The sequence below is a fragment of the Mus musculus genome (assembly GCF_000001635.26).
Source record: "Mus musculus strain C57BL/6J chromosome 7 unlocalized genomic contig, GRCm38.p6 C57BL/6J MMCHR7_RANDOM_CTG1".
Lineage (NCBI taxonomy): Eukaryota > Metazoa > Chordata > Mammalia > Rodentia > Muridae > Mus > Mus musculus.
The window spans coordinates 126,067-146,396 of NT_166307.1; positions in this window are offsets into that span (position 1 = coordinate 126,067).

Below are 20,330 nucleotides of genomic sequence, written 5' to 3' on the forward strand. Positions count from 1 at the left end.
CCATGTGGAGGAATAAAGGGAGTGGGAGAAAAACCCATGTCCTGCCAGAGTTTCGGTGGTGTTCTGGGCAGGTGGACACAGAGGACTGCTGCGTTGCCCTGGGTCGGTGTCTGGCTGTTTGAAGACATGAACCCCAGCCCACCAGGGGGTATAGAAGGGGCAGTTTGAGGTCTCTGGGCCTCATGGAGGCCAGAGATAACAGGTTCTCAGTCTCCAGGATCCCAGACACATCTGGACACCAAGGGAGAGCCTAGAATAAAATGGAGACATGCTGGTAAGCTAGGTCCAAGAGAGGAGAGGGCAGGAGGAGAGGGGGAGCTGGGTGGTTTTCCCATGGATGAAAGTCTTTGGTCTGGTCCATGGCTGGAGCTCAGGAGGTTCTTCTGTCAGGAGGATGGATGAGGCTCTTTGGGGGAAAGCCTGTGCTACTGGTCAAGCACAGCGGGCCTTGATGAGCAGAGACAGTCTATGATTTTAGAACTTTATTGTAGAAAGGCAGGAAGAAAGAGAGAATGGAAAATAGGGAAACTGGACATGGCCACGTGGACAGAGGGGGAAGAGAGGGAGAGAAGGAGAGCTAGAAATGAGAGTAAGAAAGGTAAGAGATTAAGAGCATGGGGGGGGGGGGCAAGCAGATCTTTTTATAGTTGACTGTGCTACCTAGTTGTTGCCAGTTATCTGTGGATAGGAGCATACCTGGCTATTGTCAGGCAACAATGGGGATGAAGTCTAGCCAGAATGCCAGGAACTTGGGACATTGTCTCTGTGACTTATAGTAACAGGATTATGGAGTTGGGTGCTGTGTGGTGTCAGGCACCTGTCTCTGGGAATGTGGCTCAGTGTTCTGTCCTTTGTAGAATTTTCTACTGGGTCTCTGGAGCAAGCCTCACACAACCAAAACAGGCTGCCTTTCATGGTCCAACAGAGAGATATCTAGGGTCCTCTACCCACTCAGAGGAGGAGAGAGGAGAAGGGGGAAGGATTGTGGGAGGGGGTTACCAGGAGGGGGCAGTGAGCCAGATGAAAAGTGAATAACTAAATAATATAATTAGATAAAACAGAATAAAACAAATGTATGGTTCAAGCAATAAAGGGGAACCAGGAAGTGAAATGTAGCTAGATCCAGTGTTCAAGGAGATAAACAGATTAAGGGAGTGGGCATCTCAGGGCAAGATCACACTGAGCTTAGCTTATTGTTTGTGTTTGTAGTTGAAAAGGTATAGTTGGACATTTAGTCTGGAAAGAATTACAACCCAGAAATGGAGGGCACACTTGTGATCCAGATCTTGAGGCTGGAAGACACAGGCTTTTGATCCAGATCTGGTGGAATATTGGCCTTAAAAAGATTAGGCCAAGGCATGGTGATACATACCTTTAATCCCATGGGATAAAGGCAAAAGGAAGCAGCTCACTGAGTTCTAGGTCAGCCTAGGACAGACCAAGTTCTAGGTGAAGAAAAGCTTAGAGCAAGACCAGGCATGGTGGTGTACAGTTTTAGTCCCAGCATTCAGAAGACAGAGCCATGCAGATCCCTGAGTTCAAGGTCAATCTACAGAGCAAGTTCCAGGGCATCAAAGTTTAGGCACTGAATAAAATCATTTAAACAGAAATCTGGTGAAGATGTAATAGAGCAATGGGTGACCTTTTCCAGCCTCAGCAAGCTACAGACCTCTGCAGATTGGGGCATGTGGTTCTTTAGAGTCAAGAATAGAAAGGGTTACCGGAACAATTGATGATGGTTAGTTGTAGCTAAGAATTTCGCAGTGATTGACAAGAGGCAAGCATCACTGAGGTGAAATCTCCTGGGAAGTGTTTTCTAACAGCATGAAGAAGCTGTGTTCCACAGACAACCTAGGATGCTACATAGGGTAAGCTGGAGAAGTCACCAAAGCCCTTTGGAGACCAGAAGATCATGCGTGGATCCTAGACACCCCGAAACAAGAAGCTGTAAACTTGAAAATTACTTTAGATATGCAAGATGTTCAAGGTGCCAGAACCGGGGGACACCTGCTGAGGAAAGCTGCTCACAGGGGTAGTACTCCATTGTGTAAATGTACCACATTTTCTATATCCATTCCTCAGTTGAGGGGCATCTGGGTTCTTTCCAGCTTCTGGCTATTATAAATAAGGCTGATATAAACATAGTGGAGCATGTGTCCTTCTTACCGGTTGGAACATCTGGATATATGCCCAGCAGAGGTATTGCGGGATCCTCCGGTAGGACCCTTGGTATTGCAAACTTTATATTCCCCAGTACAATGGAACACCAGGGCCAAGAAGAGGGAGTGGGTGGGTAGGGGAGCATGGCAGGGGGAGGGTATAGGGAACTTTTGGGATAACATTTGAAATGTAAAGAAAGAAAATAACTAATAAAAATTGTGTTCTTCAGCTTCAACGTGAATGTTGGCTTTTTATTATATATGTTTTTATTTAAGATCAGCTTTACTCTGCAGTGATCTGATTGGGTGCATGGGACAATTTCAATAGTTTTTTTTTATCTGTTGAGGCCTGTTGTGACCAATTATATGGTCAATTTTGGAGGTGGTAACATGTGGTGCTGAGAAGAAGGTTTATACTTTTGTTTTAAGATAAGATGTTCTGTAGATATCTGTTAAATCCATTTGTTTCATAATTCTGCTAGTTTAACTGAGTCTCTGTTTAGTTTCTGTTTCCAGGGTCTGTCCATTGATGAGAGTGGGGTGTTGAAGTCTCCCACTATTATTATGTGGTACAATGTGAGCTTTGAGCTTTACTAAAGTTTCTTTAATGAACGTGGCTGCCCTTGCATTTGGAACATAGATATTCAGAATTGAGGGTTAAACTTGGAAGACTTTAATTTTGATGAGTATGCAGTGCCCCCGCCTTGTTTTGTTTTTTGTTTTTTTGTTTTTTTTTATAACTTTGGGTTGTAATACGATTTTATTCGATATTAGAATGGCTGGCTATGCCAGCTTGTTTCTTCAGACCATTTCCTTGGAAAATAATTTTCCAGCCTCTCATTCTGAGGTAGTGTCTGTCTTTTTCCCTGAGGTGGGTTTCCTGTAAGCAGCAGAATGTTGGGTCCTGTTTGTGTAACCAGTCTCTTAGTCTATGTCTTTTTATTGGGGAATTGAGTCCATTGAAATTAAGAGATATTAAGGAAAAGTAATTGTTGCTTCCTGTTATTTTTGTTGTTAGAGTTGGGATTCTGTTCTTTTTTTTTTCCATTTTTTATTAGGTATTTAACTCATTTACATTTCCAATGCTATACCAAAAGTCCCCCATATCCACCCACCCCCACTCCCCTGCCCACCCACTCCCCCTTTTTGGCCCTGGTATTCCCCTGTACTGGGGCATATAAAGTTTGCAAGTCCAATGGGCCTCTCTTTCCAGTGATGGCCGACTAGGCCATCTTTTGATATATATGCAGCTAGAGTCAAGAGCTCCGGGGTACTGGTTAGCTCATAATGTTGTTCCACCTATAGGGTTGCAGATCCCTTTAGCTCCTTGGCTACTTTCTCTAGCTCCTCCATTGGGAGCCCTATGATCCATCCATTAGCTGACTGTGAGCATCCACTTCTGTGTTTGCTGGGCCCCGGCATAGTCTCACAAGAGACAGCTACATCTGCGTCCTTTCAATAAAATCTTGCTAGTGTATGCAATGGTGTCAGCGTTTGGATGCTGATTATGGGGTGGATCCCTGGCTATGGCAGTCTCTACATGGTCCATCCTTTCATCTCAGCTCCAAACTCCGTCTCTGTAACTCCTTCCATGGGTGTTTTGTTCCCAAATCTAAGGAGGGGCATAGTGTCCACACTTCAGTCTTCATTCTCCTTGAGTTTCATGTGTTTAGCAAATTATATCTTATATCTTGGGTATCCTAGGTTTGGGGCTAATATCCACTTATCAGGGAATACATATTGTGTGAGTTTCTTTGTGAATGTGTTACCTCACTCAGGATGATGCCCTCCAGGTCCATCCATTTGGCTAGGAATTTCATAAATTCATTCTTTTTAATAGCTGAGTAGTACTCCATTGTGTAGATGTACCACATTTTCTGTATCCATTCCTCTGTTGAGGGGCATCTGGGTTCCTTCCAGCTTCTGGCTATTATAAATAAGGCTGCTATGAACATAGTGGAGCATGTGTCCTTCTTACCAGTTGGGGCATCTTCTGGATATATGCCCAGGAGAGGTATTGCTGGATCCTCCGGTAGTACTATGTCTAATTTTCTAAGGAATCGCCAGACTGATTTCCAGAGTGGTTGTACAAGCCTGCAATCCCACCAACAATGGAGGAGTGTTCCTCTTTCTCCACATCCTCGCCAGCATCTGTTGTCACCTGAATTTTTAACCTTAGCCATTCTGACTGGTGTGAGGTGGAATTAGGGTTGTTTTGATTTATATTTCCCTGATGATTAAGGATGTTGAACATTTTTTCAGGTGCTTCTCTGCCATTCGGTATTCCTCAGGTGAGAATTCTTTGTTCAGTTCTGAGCCCCATTTTTTAATGGGGTTATTTGATTTTCTGAAGTCCACCTTCTTGAGTTCTTTATATATGTTGGATATTAGTCCCCTATCTGATTTAGGATAGGTAAAGATCCTTTCCCAATCTGTTGGTGGTCTTTTTGCCTTATTGACGATGTCTTTTGCCTTGCAGAAACTTTGGAGTTTCATTAGGTCCCATTTGTCAATTCTCGATCTTACAGCACAAGCCATTGCTGTTCTGTTCAGGAATTTTTCCCCTGTGCCCATATCTTCAAGGCTTTTCCCCACGTTCTCCTCTATAAGTTTCAGTGTCTCTGGTTTTATGTGAAGTTCCTTGATCCACTTAGATTTGACCTTAGTACAGGAGATAAGTATGGATCAATTGGCATTCTTCTACACAATAACAACCATTTGTGCCAGCACCAATTGTTGAAAATGCTGTCTTTCTTCCACTGGATGGTTTTAGCTCCCTTGTCAAAGATCAAGTGACCATAGGTGTGTGGGTTCATTTCTGGGTCTTCAATTCTATTCCATTGGTCTACTTGTCTGTCTCTATACCAGTACCATGCAGTTTTTATCACAATTGCTCAGTATTAAAGCTTTAGGTCAGGCATGGTGATTCCACCAAAGGTTCTTTTATCCTTGAGAAGAGTTTTTGCTATCCTAGGTTTTTTGTTATTCCAGATGAATTTGCAAATTGCTCCTTCTAATTCGTTGAAGAATTGAGTTGGAATTTTGATGGGGATTGCATTGAATCTGTAGATTACTTTTGGCAAGATAGCCATTTTTACAATGTTGATCCTGCCAATCCATGAGCATGGGAGATCTTTCCATCTTCTGAGATCTTCTTTAATTTCTTTCTTCAGAGATTTGAAGTTTTTATCATACAGATCTTTCACTTCCTTAGTTAGAGTCACGCCAAGATTTTGTATATTATTTGTGACTATTGCGAAGGATGTTGTTTCCCTAATTTCTTTCTCAGCCTATTTATTCTTTGTTTAGAGAAAGGCCATTGACTTGTTTGAGTTTATTTTATATGCAGCTACTTCACCGAAGCTGTTTATCAGGTTTAGGAGTTCTCTGGTAGAATTTTTAAGGTCACTTATATATACTATCATATCATCTGCAAAAAGTGATATTTTGACTTCCTCCTTTCCAATTTGTATCCCCTTGATCTCCTTTTGTTGTCGAATTGCTCTGGCTAATACTTCAAGTACTATCTTGAAAAGGTAGGGAGAAAGTGGGCAGCCTTGTCTAGTCCCTGATTTTAGTGGGATTGCTTCCAGCTTCTCTCCATTTACTATGATGTTGGCTACTGGTTTGCTGTAGATTGCTTTTATCATGTTTAGGTATGGGCCTTGAATTCCTGATCTTTCCAAAACTTTTATCATGAATGGGTGTTGGATCTTGTCAAATGCTTTCTCAGCATCTAACGAGATGATCATGTGGTTTTTGTCTTTGAGTTTGTTTATATAATGGATTACATTGATGGATTTCCGTATATTAAACCATCCCTGCATCACTGGAATAAAACCTACTTGGTCAGGATGGATGATTGCTTTAATGTGTTCTTGGATTCGGTTAGCGAGAATTTTATTGAGGATTTTTGCATCGATATTCATAAGAGAAATTGGTCTGAAGTTCTCTATCTTTGTTGGGTCTTTCTGTGGTTTAGGTATCAGAGTAATAGTGGCTTCATAAAATGAGTTGGGTAGAGTACCTTCTACTTCTATTTTGTGAAATAGTTTATGCAGAACTGGAATTAGATCTTCTTTGAAGGTCTGATAGAACTCTGCACTAAACCCGTCTGGTCCTGGGCTTTTTTTGGCTGGGAGACTATTAATAACTGCTTCTATTTTTTTAGGGGATATGGGACTGTTTAGATGATCAACTTGATCCTGATTCAACTTTGGTACCTGGTATCTGTCCAGAAATTTGTCCATTTCATCCAGGTTTTCCAGTTTTTTTGAGTATAGCCTTTTGTAGAAGGATCTGATTGTGTTTTGGATTTTTTCAGGATCTGTTGTTATGTCTCCCTTTTCATTTCTGATTTTGTTAATTAGCATTTTGTCCCTGTGCCCTTTAGTGAGTATAGCTAAGGGTATATCTATCTTGTTGATTTTCTCAAAGAACCAACTCCTCGTTTGGTTAATTCTTTGAATAGTTCTTCTTGTTTCCACTTGGTTGATTTCGCCCCTGAGTTTGCTTATTTCCTGCTGTCTACTCCTCTTGGGTGAATTTGCTTCCTTTTTTCCTAGAGCTTTTAGATGCGTTGTCAAGCTGCTAGTATGTGCTCTCTCCCTTTTCTTCTTGGAGGCACTCAGAGCTATGAGTTTCCCTCTTAGAAATCCTTTCATTGTGTCCCATATGTTTGGGTACGTTGTGGCTTCATTTTCATTAAACTCTAAAAAGGCTTTAATTTCTTTCTTTATTCCTTCCTTGACCAAGGTATCATTGAGAAGAGTGTTGTTCAGTTTCCACGTGAATTGTGGCTTTCCATTATTTATGTTGTTATTGAAGATCAGTCTTAGGCCATGGTGGTCTGATAGGATACATGAGACAATTTCAATATTTTTGTATCTGTTGAGGTCTGTTTTGTGACCAATTATATGGTCAATTTTGGAGAAGGTCCCGTGAGGTGGTGAGAAGAAGGTATATCCTTTTGTTTTAGGATAAAATGTTCTGTAGATATCTGTCAGGTCCATTTGTTTCATAAGTTCTGTTAGTTTCACTGTGTCCCTGTTTAGTTTCTGTTTCCACGATCTGTCCATTGATGAAAGTGGTGTGTTGAAGTCTCCCACTATTATTGTGTGAGGTGCAACATGTGCTTTGAGCTTTACTAAAGTGTCTTTAATGAATGTGGCTGCCCTTGCATTTGGAGCGTAGATATTCAGAATTGTGAGTTCCTCTTGGAGGATATTACCTTTGATGAGTATGAAGTGTCCCTCCTTGTCTTTTTTGATAACTTTGGGTTGGAAGTAGATTTTATCCGATATTAAAATGGCTACTCCAGCTTATTTCTTCACACCATTTCTTGGAAATTTGTTTTCCAGCCTTTCACTCTGAGGTAGTGTCCTTCTTTTTCCCTGAGATGGGTTTCCTGTAAGCACCAGAATGTTGGGAACTGTTTGTGTAGCCAGTCTGTTAGTCTACGTCTTTTTATTGGGTAGTTGAGACCATTGATATTATGAGATATTAAGGAAAAGTAATTGTTGCTTCCTGTTATTTTTGTTGTTAAAGTTGGCATTCTGTTCTTTTGGCTGTCTTCTTTTACTTTTTTGAGGGATTATCTTCTTGTTTTTTCTAGGGCGTGGTTCCCGTCCTTGTATTGGTTTTTTTCTGTTATTATCCTTTGAAGTGCTGGATTCGTGGAGAGATAATGGGTGAATTTAGTTTTGTCGTGGAATACTTTGGTTTCTCCATCTATGGTAATTGAGAGTTTGGCTGTTTATAGTAGTCTGGGCTGGAATTTGTGTTCTCTTAGTGTCTGTATAACATCTGTCCAGGCTCTTCTGGCTTTCATAGTCTCTGGTGAAAAATCTGTTGTAATTCTGATAGGCTTGCCTTTGTATGTTACTTGACCTTTTTCCCTTACTGCTTTTAGTATTCTATCTTTATTTAGTGCATTTGATGTTCTGATTATTATGTGTCAGGAGGAATTTCTTTTCTGGTCCAGTCTATTTGGAGTTCTGTAGGCTTCTTGTATGTTCATGGGCATCTCTTTCTTTGATTTGGGAAGTTTTCTTCAATAATTTTGTTGAAGATGTTTGCTGGTCCTTTGAGTTGAAAATCTTCATTCTCATCCACTCCTATTATCAGTAGGTTTGGTCTTCTCATTGTGTCCTGGATTTCCTGGATGTTTTGAGTTAGGATCTTTTTGCATTTTCCATTTTCTTTGATTGTTGTGCCGATGTTCTCTATGGAATCTTCTGCACCTGAGATTCTCTCTTTTCCATCTCTTGTATTCTGTTGCTGATGCTGGCATCTATGGTTCCAGATTTCTTTCCTAGGGTTTCTATCTCCAGCGTTGCCTCACTTTGGATTTTCTTTATTGTGTCTACTTCCCTTTTTAGGTCTAGTATGGTTTTGTTCATTTCTATCACCTGTTTGGATGTGTGTTCCTGTTTTTCTATAAGGACTTCTACCTGTTTAGTTGTGTTTTCCTGTTTTTATTTAAGGACTTGTAACTCTTTAGCAGTGTTCTCCTGTATTTCTTTAAGTGAGTTATTAAATTCCTTCTTTATGTCCTCTACCATCATCATAAGAAATGCTTTTAAATCCAGGTCTACCTTTTCAGGTGTGTTAGGATGCCCTGGACTGGGCGAAGTGGGAGTGCTGGGTTCTGATGATGGTGAGTGGTCTTGGTTCCTGTTAGTAGGATTCTTACGTTTACCTTTCGCCATCTGGCAATCTCTGGAGTTAGTTGTTATTCTTGTCTTTGTTTAGAGATTGTTCCTCTGTTGATTTTGTTACCCTCTATCAGCAGACATGGGAGACTAGCTCTCTCCTATGAGTTTCAGTGGTCAGAGCAGTCTCTGCAGGCAAGCTCTCCTCTTTCAGGGAAGGTGCACAGTTATCTGGTGTTTGGACCTCCTCCTGGCTGAAGATGAAGGCCCAAAACAGGATCTTTCCCAGAAGCTGTGTTGCTTTGGCCAGGAAGGTGGCCAGTTGTCTGGAGCCGAAGATGGTGCCGCCTCAGAAGCTCTGTGGCTCTCGCCCGTTCCAGAAACGGCTGGCCTCTGTATTCCACACCATCACCTGTGCAGCCTGCCCTCTGCAGAGTCCCGGAGCCAAGGAGGCTCCCGCCGAGTCCTGAGGCACAAACCTCTTGGGCCGGGCAGACCCCTGTGCTCTCACCAGGAAGGTGGCCGGTTGCCTCAGCCGAAGATGGCGCCGCCTCATAAGCTCTGTGGCTCTCGCCTGTCCCAGAAATGGCTGGCCTCTGTATTCCACACCGTCACCCGTGCAGCCTGCCCTCCGCAGAGTCCCGGAGCCAAGGCTCCCGCCGGGGCCTGAGGCACAAACCTCTCGGGCTGTCGGACCCCTGTGCTCTCACCAGGAAGGTGGCCGGTTGCCAGGAAGGTGGCCGGTTGTCTGGAGCCGAAGATGGCGCCGCCTCAGGAGTTTTTGTGTGTGTGTGTGTGTGTGTGTGTGTGTGTGTTTCTTCTTTAAGGGTTTCTACCTGTTTAGCAGTTTTTTTCCCTGTAGTTCTTTAAGGGATTTTTGTGTTGCCTCTTTAAGGCCTTCTACCTGTTTAGCAGTGTTCTCCTGTATTCCTAAAATGAGTTATTAATGTCCATCTTAAAATCCTCTACCAGCATTATGAGATAGAAGGACTCTAATAACTCACTCAAAGAAATACAGGAGAACACTGCTAAACAGGTAGAAGACGTTAAAGAGGAAGCACAAAAATCCCTTAAAGAATTGCAGGAAAAAATGAACAAACAGGGGATGGAATTGAATAAAATTATCCAAGACCTAAGAAGGGAAGTAGACACAATAAAGAAAACCCAAAGTGAGGCAACACTAGAGATACAAACCCTAGGAAAGAAATCTGGAACCATAGATGTGAGCATCAGCAACAGAACACAAGAGATGGAAGACAGAATCTCAGGTGCAGAAGACTCCATAGAGAACATCGGCACAACAATCAAAGAAAATAGAAAATGCAAAAAGAACCTTACTCAAAACATCCAGGAAATCCAGGACACAATGAGAAGACCAAACCACAGATAATAGGAGTAGATGACAATGAACATTTTCAACTTAAATGGCTAGCAAATATCTTCAACAAAATTATAGAAGAAAATTTCCCAAACCTAAAGAAAGACATGCCCATGAACAAACAAGAATCCTACAGAACACCAAATAGACTGGACCAGAAAAGAAATTCTTCCTGACACATAATAATCAGAACAAAAAATGCACTAAATAAAGGTAGAATATTAAAAGCAGTAAGGGAAAAAGATCAAGTAACATATAAAGGCAAGCCTATCAGAATTACACCAGATTTTTCACCAGAGACTATGAAAGCCAGAAGAGCCTGGACAGATGTTATACAGACACTAAGAGAACACAAATGCCAACCCAGGCTACTAAATCCAGGCAAACTTTCAATTACCTTAGATGGAGAAACAAAAGTATTCCACGACAGAACCAAATTTACACATTATCTTTCCACCAATCCCGCCCTTCAAAGGATAATAACAGAAAAAAAACCAATAGAAGGACAGAAACCACGTCATAGAAAAAGCAAGAATGTAATCCCTCAACAAACCTAAAAGAAAACATCAAAAAGAACAGATGGCAACATTGACAACAAAAATAATAGGAAGCAACAATTACTTTTCCTTAATATCTCTTAATATCAATGGACTCAATTCCCCAATAAAAAGACATAGACTAACAGACTAGCTACACAAACAGGACCCAACATTCTGCTGCTTACAGGAAACCCATCTCAGGGAAAAAGACAGACACTACCTCAGAGTGAGAGGCTGGAAAACAAATTTCCAAGCAAATGGTCTGAAGAAACAAGCTGGAGTAGCCATTCTAATATCGAATAAAATCGACTTCCAAACCAACATTATCAAAAAAGACAAGGAGGGACACTTCATACTCATTAAAGGTAAAATATTCCAAGATGAACTCTCAATTCTGAATATCTATGCTCCAAATGCAAGGGCAGCCACATTCATTAAAGAAACTTTAGTAAAGCTCAAAGCACACATTGCACCTCACACAATAATAGTGGGAGACCTCAACACACCACTTTCATCAATGGACAGAAAATAAACAGAGACACGGTGAAACTAACAGAAGTGATGAAACAAATGGACTTAACAGATATCTACAGAACATTTTATCCTAAAACAAAAGGATATAGCTTCTTCTCAGCACCTCATTGTACCTTCCCCAAAATTGACCATATAATTTGTCACAAAACAGGCGACAACAGATACAAAAATGTTGAAATTGTCCCATGTATCCTATCAGACCACCATGGACTAAGGCTGATCTTCAATAACAACATAAATAATGGAAAGCCAACATTCACATGGAGACTGAACAACACTCTTCTCAATGATACCTTGGTCAAGGAAGGAATAAAGAAAGAAATTAAAGACTTTATAGAGTTTAATGAAAATGAAGCCACAACTTACCCAAACATATGGGCACAATGAAAGCATTTCTAAGAGGGAATATCATAGCTCTGAGTGTCCCCAAAAAGAAACTACAGAGAGCTCACACTAGCAGCTTGACAACACACCTAAAGGCTCTAGAAAAAAGGAAGCAAATTCACCCAAGAGGAGTAGACAGCAGGAAATAAGCAAACTCAGGTTCGAAATCAACCAAGTGGAAGCAAGAAGAACTATTCAAAGAATCAACCAAAGGAGGAGTTGGTTCTTTGAGAAAATCAACAAGATAGATAAACCCTTAGCCAGACTCACTAGAGGGCACAGGGACAGCATCCTATTTAACAAAATCAGAAATGAAAAGGGAGACATAACACTGGATCCTGAAGAAATCCAAAACACCATCAATCCTTCTGCAAGAGGCTATACTCAAAAAAACTGGAAAACCTGGATGAAATGTACAAATTTCTAGACAGATAACAGGTACCAAAGTTAAATCAGGATCAAGTTAATGATCTAAACAGTCCCATATCCCCTAAAGAAATAGAAGCAGTCATACATAGTCTCCCAACCAGAAAAAGCCCAGGACCAGATGGGTTTAGTGCAGAGTTCTATCAGACCTTCAAAGAAAATCAAATTCCAGTTCTTCACAAACTATTCCACAAAATAGAAGTAGAAGGTACTCTACCCAACTTATTCTATTAAGCCACAATTACTCTGATACCTAAATCACAGACAGATTCCAGAAAAGATAGAGAACTTGAGACCAATTTCCTGTATGAATATCGATGCAAAAATACTCAATAAAATTCTCGCTAACCGAATCAAATAACACATTAAAACAATCATCCATCCTGACCAAGTAGGCTTCATTCCAGGGACACAGGGATGGTTTAATATATGTTAATCAATCAACATAATCCATTATATAAACAAACTGAAAGAAAAAAACCACATGATCATCTCCTTAGATGTGGAGAAAGCATTTGACATTTTCCAACACTCGTTAATGATAAAAGTCTTGGAAAGGTCAGGAAATCAAGGCCCATACCTAAACATGATAAAAGCAATCTATAGCAAACCAGTAGCCAACATCAAAGTAAATGGTGAGAAGCTGGAAGCAATCCCACTAAAATCAGGAAGTAGACAAGGCTGCACACTCTCTCCCTACCTATTCAACATTGTTCTTGAAGTTCTAGCCAGAGCAATTCGACAACAAAAGGAGATCAAGTGGGATACAAATGGGAAAGGAAGAAGTCAAAATATCACTTTTGGCAGATGATATGATAGTATATATAAGTGACCCTAAAAATTCCACCAGAGAACCCCTAAACCTGATAAACAGCTTCGGTGAAGTAGCTGGATATAAAATTAACTCAAACAAGTCAATGGCCTTTCTCTACAGAAAGGATAAACAGGATGAGAAAGAAACTAGGGAAACAACACATTTCTCAATAGTCACAAATAATATAAAATAACTTGGCGTGACTCTAACTAAGGAAATGAAAGATCTGTATGATAAGAACTTCAAGTCTCTGAAGGAAGAAATTAAAGATCTCAGGAGATGGAAAGATCTCCCATGCACATGGATTGGCTGAATCAATATAGTAAAAATGGCTATCTTGCCAAAAGCAATCTACAGATTCAATACATTCCCCATCAAAATTCTAACTCAATTCTTCAACGAATTAGAAAGGGCAATCTGCAAATTCATCTGGAGTAACAAAAAACCTAGGATAGCAAAATCTCTTCTCAAGGATAAAAGAACCTCTGGTGGAATCACCCTGCCTGCCCTAAATGTGTACTACAGAGCAATTGTGATAAAAACTGCATGGTACTGGTATAGCGACAGACAAGTAGACCAATGGAATAGAATTGAAGAACCAGAAATGAAGCCACACACCCATGGTCACTTTATCTTTGACAAGGGAGCTAAAACCATCCAGTTAAAAAAAAATACAGCATTTTCAAAAAATGGTGCTGACACAACTGGTGGTTATCATGTAGAAGAATGCGAATTGATCCATTCCTATCTCCTTGTACTAAGGTCAAATCTAAGTGGATCAAGGAACTCCACATAAAACGAGAGACACTGAAACTTATAGAGGAGAAAGTTGGGAATAGCCTCGTAGATATGGGCACAGAGAAAAAATTCCTGAATAGAACAGCAATTGCTTGTGCTATAAGATCAAGAATTGACAAATGGGACCTCCTAAAACTGCAAAGTTTTGTAAGGCAAAAGACACCATCAATAAGACAAAAAGGTCACCAACAGATTGGGAAAGGATCTTTACCTATCCTAAATCAGATAGGGGACTAATATCCAATATATATAAAGAACTCAAGAAGTTGGACTCCAAAAATCAAATAACCCCATTAAAACTGTGGCTCAGAGCTAAACAAAGAATTCTTAACTGAGGAATACCGAATGGCTGAGAAGCACATGAAAAAAATGTTCAACTTCCTTAATTACCAGGGAAATGCAAATCAAAACAACCCTGAGATTCCATCTCATACCAGTCAAAATGGCTAAGATCAAAAATTCAGGTGACAGATGATGCTGGCGAGGATTTGGCGAAAGAGGAACTCTCCTCCATTTTTGGCGGGATTGTAAGCTTATACAACCACTCTGGAAATCAGTCTGGTGGTTCCTCAAAAAATTAGACATAGTTCTACCGGAGGATCCCACAATACCTCTCCTGGGCATATATCCAGAAGATGTTCCAACTGGTAAGAAGGACACATGCTCCACTATATTTATAGCAGCCTTATTTATAATAGCCAGAAGTTGGAAAGACCCCAGATGTCCCTCAACAGAGGAATGGATACAGAAAATGTGGTACATCTACACAATGGAGTACTACTCAGCTATTAAAAAGAATGAATTTATGAAATTCCTAGGCAAATGGATGGACCTGGAGGGCATCATCCTGAGTGAGGTAACCCAATCACAAAAGAACTGGCACAATATTACTCATTGATAAATGGATATTAGCTCAGAAACTTAGAATACCCAAGGTATAAGATACAATTTGCTAAACGCATGAAACTCAAGAAGAATGAAGACCACAGTGTGGACACTTTGCCCCTTCTTAGAAATGGGAAGGAGTTACAGAGCCAAAATTTGGAGCTGTGATGAAAGGATGGTCCATCTAGTGATTGCCATATCCAGGGATCCATCCCATAATCAGCTTCTAAATGCTGACACCATTGCATACACTATTAAGAATTTTGCTGAAAGGACCCAGATATGGCTTTCTCTTGTGAGACTATGCCTGGGCCTAGCAAACACAGAAGTGGATGCTGACAGTCAACTATTGGATGGATCACAGGGCCCCCAATGGAGGAGCTAGAGAAAGTACCCAAGGAGCTGAAGGCATCTGCCATCCTATCGGTGGAAAAACAATATGAACTAACCAATACCCACCCCCACCCCCGGAGCTCGTGTCTCTAGCTGCATATGAATCAGAAGATGGCCTAGTTGGCCATCAGTGGAAAGAGAGGCAAACTTTATATGCCTCAGTACAGGTTAATGCCAGGGCCAAGAATTGGGAGTGGGTGGGTAGAGGAGTGGATGGGGGAGCATGGGGGGTCTTTTGGGATAGCATTGGAAATGTAAATGAAATACATACCACTTAAAAAATAATAAAAAGTGATTTAAAGGAAAAAAAGGAATGGCCCCCATAGGCTCATATGTTTAAATGTTTAGTCCCCAATTGGTGAAACTGGGAGGAATTAGGAGACACAGGCTTGTTGGAGGAGGTCTGTTGTTGGAGGTGGACTTTGTGATTTCAAAAGTCCATGTCAGGCCCAGTCTCTTTCTCTCTGTTTGCTACTTTTGGAAAGAGATACGAACTCTCAGCTACTGCTCAAGCACCATGCCTGCCAGCATCCTGCTATACTCCCCATCATGAAGGTCAGAGATTCACCTTCTGAAGAGTAAGCCTCCATTTAAATGTTTCTTTTAAAACTTGCCTTGGGCATAATGTTTTGCTAGAAATGTAACTAAGACATATAGTAATAATGTTGAAGGTAAAGAGAAAAAAAGAAGAATTAGGATCACTGGATCTCAATACATTTTCTCAGTACAGTTAGGTTAGTTGAAGCATAAATTAAAGAGGGCGTAAGTTGAAGAGGTAAATGTGTAAAAATAGAGATGTACTGTGCCCACAGACAATGCCTAGTTACCCTGGAAGCCCACTAGGAACAGCCTCAGGATCCATCATACTTTGTCCCATGACTTAGTTCTAAAAATTTCCATCTATCCCTGAGCACAGCTTCATCTCAGATGTAAGCATTCAATCCATGTATTCTTTTACCAATAGTCCTTAGTCAGGGTCTAAGGTCCCTGCTAAGAAGAAAACCCACACATGTCACTCATAAACACACACACACACACACACACACACACACACACACACACACACACTATCAAAAACCCAGACAGAGAACTCTCTAGGGAACGATTGTAGGTTTTGCTAAGAAGTTTGGTCTTGTATTCATTACTTTTCTAGTAGTGTGATAAGAAAACCATGACAAAGGTGACTTACAAAAACAAAGTGTTTAATTGGGCTTATGGTTTGCGAGTGTTAGAATCCATGATGGTGGAGCAAAGGCATAGGAGCAGGAGCAACTGAGAGCATATATCTTCATCAACAATCACAAGGCAGAGAGAGAGAGAGAAAGAGAGAGGGGGGAGGGGGAGGGAGAGGGAGAGGGAGAGGGAGAGGGAGAGGGAGAGGGAGAGGGAGAGGGAGAGGGAGAGGGAGAGGGAGAGGGAGAGGGAGAGGGAGAGGGAGAGAGAGAACTGGGAATACAGGGAATCTTTTGAGACATCAAATTCCAACCTCTAGGTTATGCATTCTCCAACAAGGCCACATTCTTCCAGGTTCCCCGAACTGGTTGTATTTGAATGTTTGTTCATGGATTTAAACATGAATCAATGAGAGCCATTCTTATTCAAACGACTGAGTCATCCTCTAGACTAGGAGATATTGTTGTACTTTGTTCAGAAAACTCTCACAAAATGGTCAATGTTTAATGAGACATAAATACAGTAGCATTAAATGTCACCCATTGTCTCTGATCCCTGTCATGGTCTCAGGAAATTGATTAAATTATTAACTGAAAGAAAAAAAATCTGCCCAGGCTCTTCTGGCTTTCATAGTCTCTGGTGAAAAATTTGGTGTAATTCTGATACGCCTGCCTTTATATGTTACTTGATCTTTTTCCCTTACTGCTTTTGATATTCTATCTTTATTTAGTACATTTGTTGTTCTGATTATTATGTGTCGGGAGGAATTTCTTTTCTGGTCCAGTCTATTTGGAGTTCTGTAGGCTTCTTGTATGTTCCTGGGCATGTCTTTCTTTAGGTTTAGGAAGTTTTCTTCTATAATTTTGTTGAAGATATTTGCTGGCCCTTTGAGTTGAAAAATCTTCATTCTCATCTACTCCTATTATCCATAGGTTTGGTCTTCTCATTGTGTCCTGGATTTCCTGGATGTTTTGAGTTAGGATCTTTTTGCATTTTGCATTTTCTTTGATTGTTGTGCCGATGTTCTCTATGGAATCTTCTGAACCTGAGATTCTCTCTTCCATCTCTTGTATTCTGTTGCTGATGCTCACATCTATGGTTCCAGATTTCTTTCCTATGGTTTCTATCTCCAGCATTGCCTCACGTTGGGTTTTCTTCATTGTGTCTACTTCCCTTTTTATGTCTTGGATGGTTTTATTCAATTCCATCACCTATTTGGTCGTTTTTTCCTGCAATTCTTTAAGGGATTTTTGTTCTTCCTCTTTAACGTCTTCTACCTGTTTAGCAGTGTTCCCCTGTATTTCATTGAGTGAGTTATTAGAGTCCTTCTTGATGTCCTCTACCATCATCATGAGATATGCTTTTAAATCCGGGTCTAGCTTTTCGGGTGTATTGGGGTGCCCTGGACTGGGAGAGGTGGGAGTGCTGGGTTCTGATGATGGTGAGTGGTCTTGGTTTCTGTTAGTGATATTCTTATGTTTGCCTTTTGCCAACTGGTAATCTCTGGAGTTAGTTGTTATAGTTGTCTCTGGTTAGAGCTTGTTCCTCAGGTGATTATGTTAGCCTCTATCAGCAGACCTGGGAGACTAGCTCTCTCCTCTGAGTTTCAGTGGTCAGAGCACTCTCTGCAGGCAAGCTCTCCTCTTACAGGGAAGGTACACAGATATCTGGTGTTCCAACCTCCCCCCTGGTGGAAGATGGAGGCCCAAAACAGGACCTGTCACAGAAGCTGTTAGCTTCTGTAGTCCACACTCTCAACTGTACAGACTAGACTCAGAGGGATCCGGGAACTAAGATGACTCCCTCAGGTGGTCCTGCAAAGCCCTCCTGGGCAGGGCAGAAACCTCTCTTCTGGCAGGGAAGGTGCCCAGATGTCTGGAGACCAAAAACGGGACTGCCTCAGAAGCTCTGTGGCTCCCGCCTGTCCCAGAAGCTGTTAGCTTCTGTAGTCCACACTCTCACCTGTGAAGACTAGTCTCGATGGAGTCCCTTAGCCAAGATGTCTCCCGCTGATGCTCAGGCACAGCCCTCTTGGGCCGGGCAGACACCTATCCTCTGGCCCCAGATGAATTTGAGAATTGCCTTTTCTAACTCTATGAAGAACTGAGTTGGAATTAGTGGCAATCTTGTTCCAACAATGACAATATGTAAATAAGAAGGATTTGGGAAAGACAACCAAGCTTAGTGCATTCTAATGGTGTCTTCGTTAAGGTTTCAGTGCTTTGACCAGACACCATGACTAAGGCAACTTTAATAAGGAAAAGATTTAGTTGGGGCTTGCTTACAGGTACAGAGGTTCAGCCGACTGTCATAAAAGCATAAGAATGGCACCTTCTAGGCAGGCATGGTACTGGAGGTGCTGAGAGTTTTACCTCTTCATCTAAAGTCTTCTAGCAGAAGACAGACTCCCATGTGGTTAGGAGGAGGATCTCATTGTCCATGCCCACAGTGACTTCCTCCAAAATGCCCACACATATTCCAAAGGGGCCTCACTTCCTAGTAGCCCCACTTCCTTCAAAATCCTTAAAAATTTTGAAGTGCCAGGTACTTCAAAATCATTACAGATGGTACGAGTTATTTATTCAAAGGTAGTAATATGTTTTCGCTCTAGGAGTCACAAGCCATTGACATGGATCTAGTGAAGAAATGACCTTTAACCAGGGGGGCTGAGTTGCCCAACCTCCTTTTTTTTTTTAAGGAATATTGTTACTAAGTAGAAAATGTCCATGTTTTTAGCAGAGAATTTTGCTCAGTATATGTGCCACCTATTAATATATAAGGCCTGGAATCTACCCATCTTTGTTTGTTCATGGTGACAGCTACATAGCTTATAATAGTGTGTGACCTTCCTTAACTCATACAGAATTACCATGTCATTACTAAATACTCTATGAAGTTCCTAACAATGATTCTAAGTAAAATATCAGTCTTTTGAGCTCATAGTACAATGCAAAAGCAAATACTAATTTTCACATGTTTTAACACCATTAACTTAAATATTGAAATGGCTGAATACTAGAAAGCAATAGAAAATAAAGTCATGAAAATTGTCAGGAGAAATTAGAAAAGACAAACAGGTAAGTTATGAATCAAGGTTATTCATTCTGCATTTCAAAGACAAAAAGTAAAAACTCAAGAGCCAGATCCAAAAAAAGATTTATTTATTTATATTTTACGTTTATATATGATATACTGTGTGTCAGTGTACCACATGTGTGCAGTGCTCATGAAAGCCATAAAAAGGCATCAGGCCCTCTGAAATTGTAGTTATCAATAGTTGTTATTTGTCAAGAGGGTGCTGGGAATAGAATTTGGTTTTTTGTGCATGATAGAAACTGATCTTAGCAAATGAACTATTTCACACGTTATTCCTATCAAGGCTGGATGAGGTAGTCTAGTAGGAGTATGTGGATCCTCAGGGTAGGCAAAATGTCAGAGACAGCCCCACTTCCTATCTTAGGAGTTCTACAAAAATTCTAATTCTAATTTATTTTGCAGAAGTCCTAGGTCAGACCCATGCTGGCTCCATGATTGAATTCACTCTATGAGCCCCTATAAGCCTTGCTTAGTTGATTTTATGTGCCATGTTCTCTTGGTGTCCTTTTCCACTCTGATTCCTATAGTTTTTCCTACCCATCTTCCTCAGGGTTCTTCAAGCTCCATCTACTATTTTGCTATGTGCCTCTGCCTCTGGTACCAACAGATGCTGGAGAAAGCCTGTGTGATCACAGAATATCATTAGGAATGTTTTCATCATACTTGAGTTGTTTGTTTTATCAGTAGTTACTAGGTCTTTGGGCTATCAAGTTTCAAATTTCTGGGCATCTAGGCAGTGTCATACATGGGCTCCTTAGTGTTGTGTGGGCCTCAAGATAGATCAGTCATTGGTTGCTCACATTCACAAGCTCTGAGCCATCATTGCTGCACCATAACTTGAAGACAAGGCATGTTGTATTTGGAATGCTTTGTGGCTGGGTTGGTGGACAAGTTCCACCCCTAGAAGATTTTTCTGGTTACAGAAGATTGTCATAACACACTGTGAGTCATCCATTGCTTGAAGTACTACTTAGGGCCATACTCCCAAATTCCAAGAACTTTCCATTGTAATAGCTTTCTACATCACTCCCCAAATTCCCCCAATTCCATCCATTTGTCTCTATCCCTTACTCTCTGTCTCTGTCTGTCTCTGTCTCT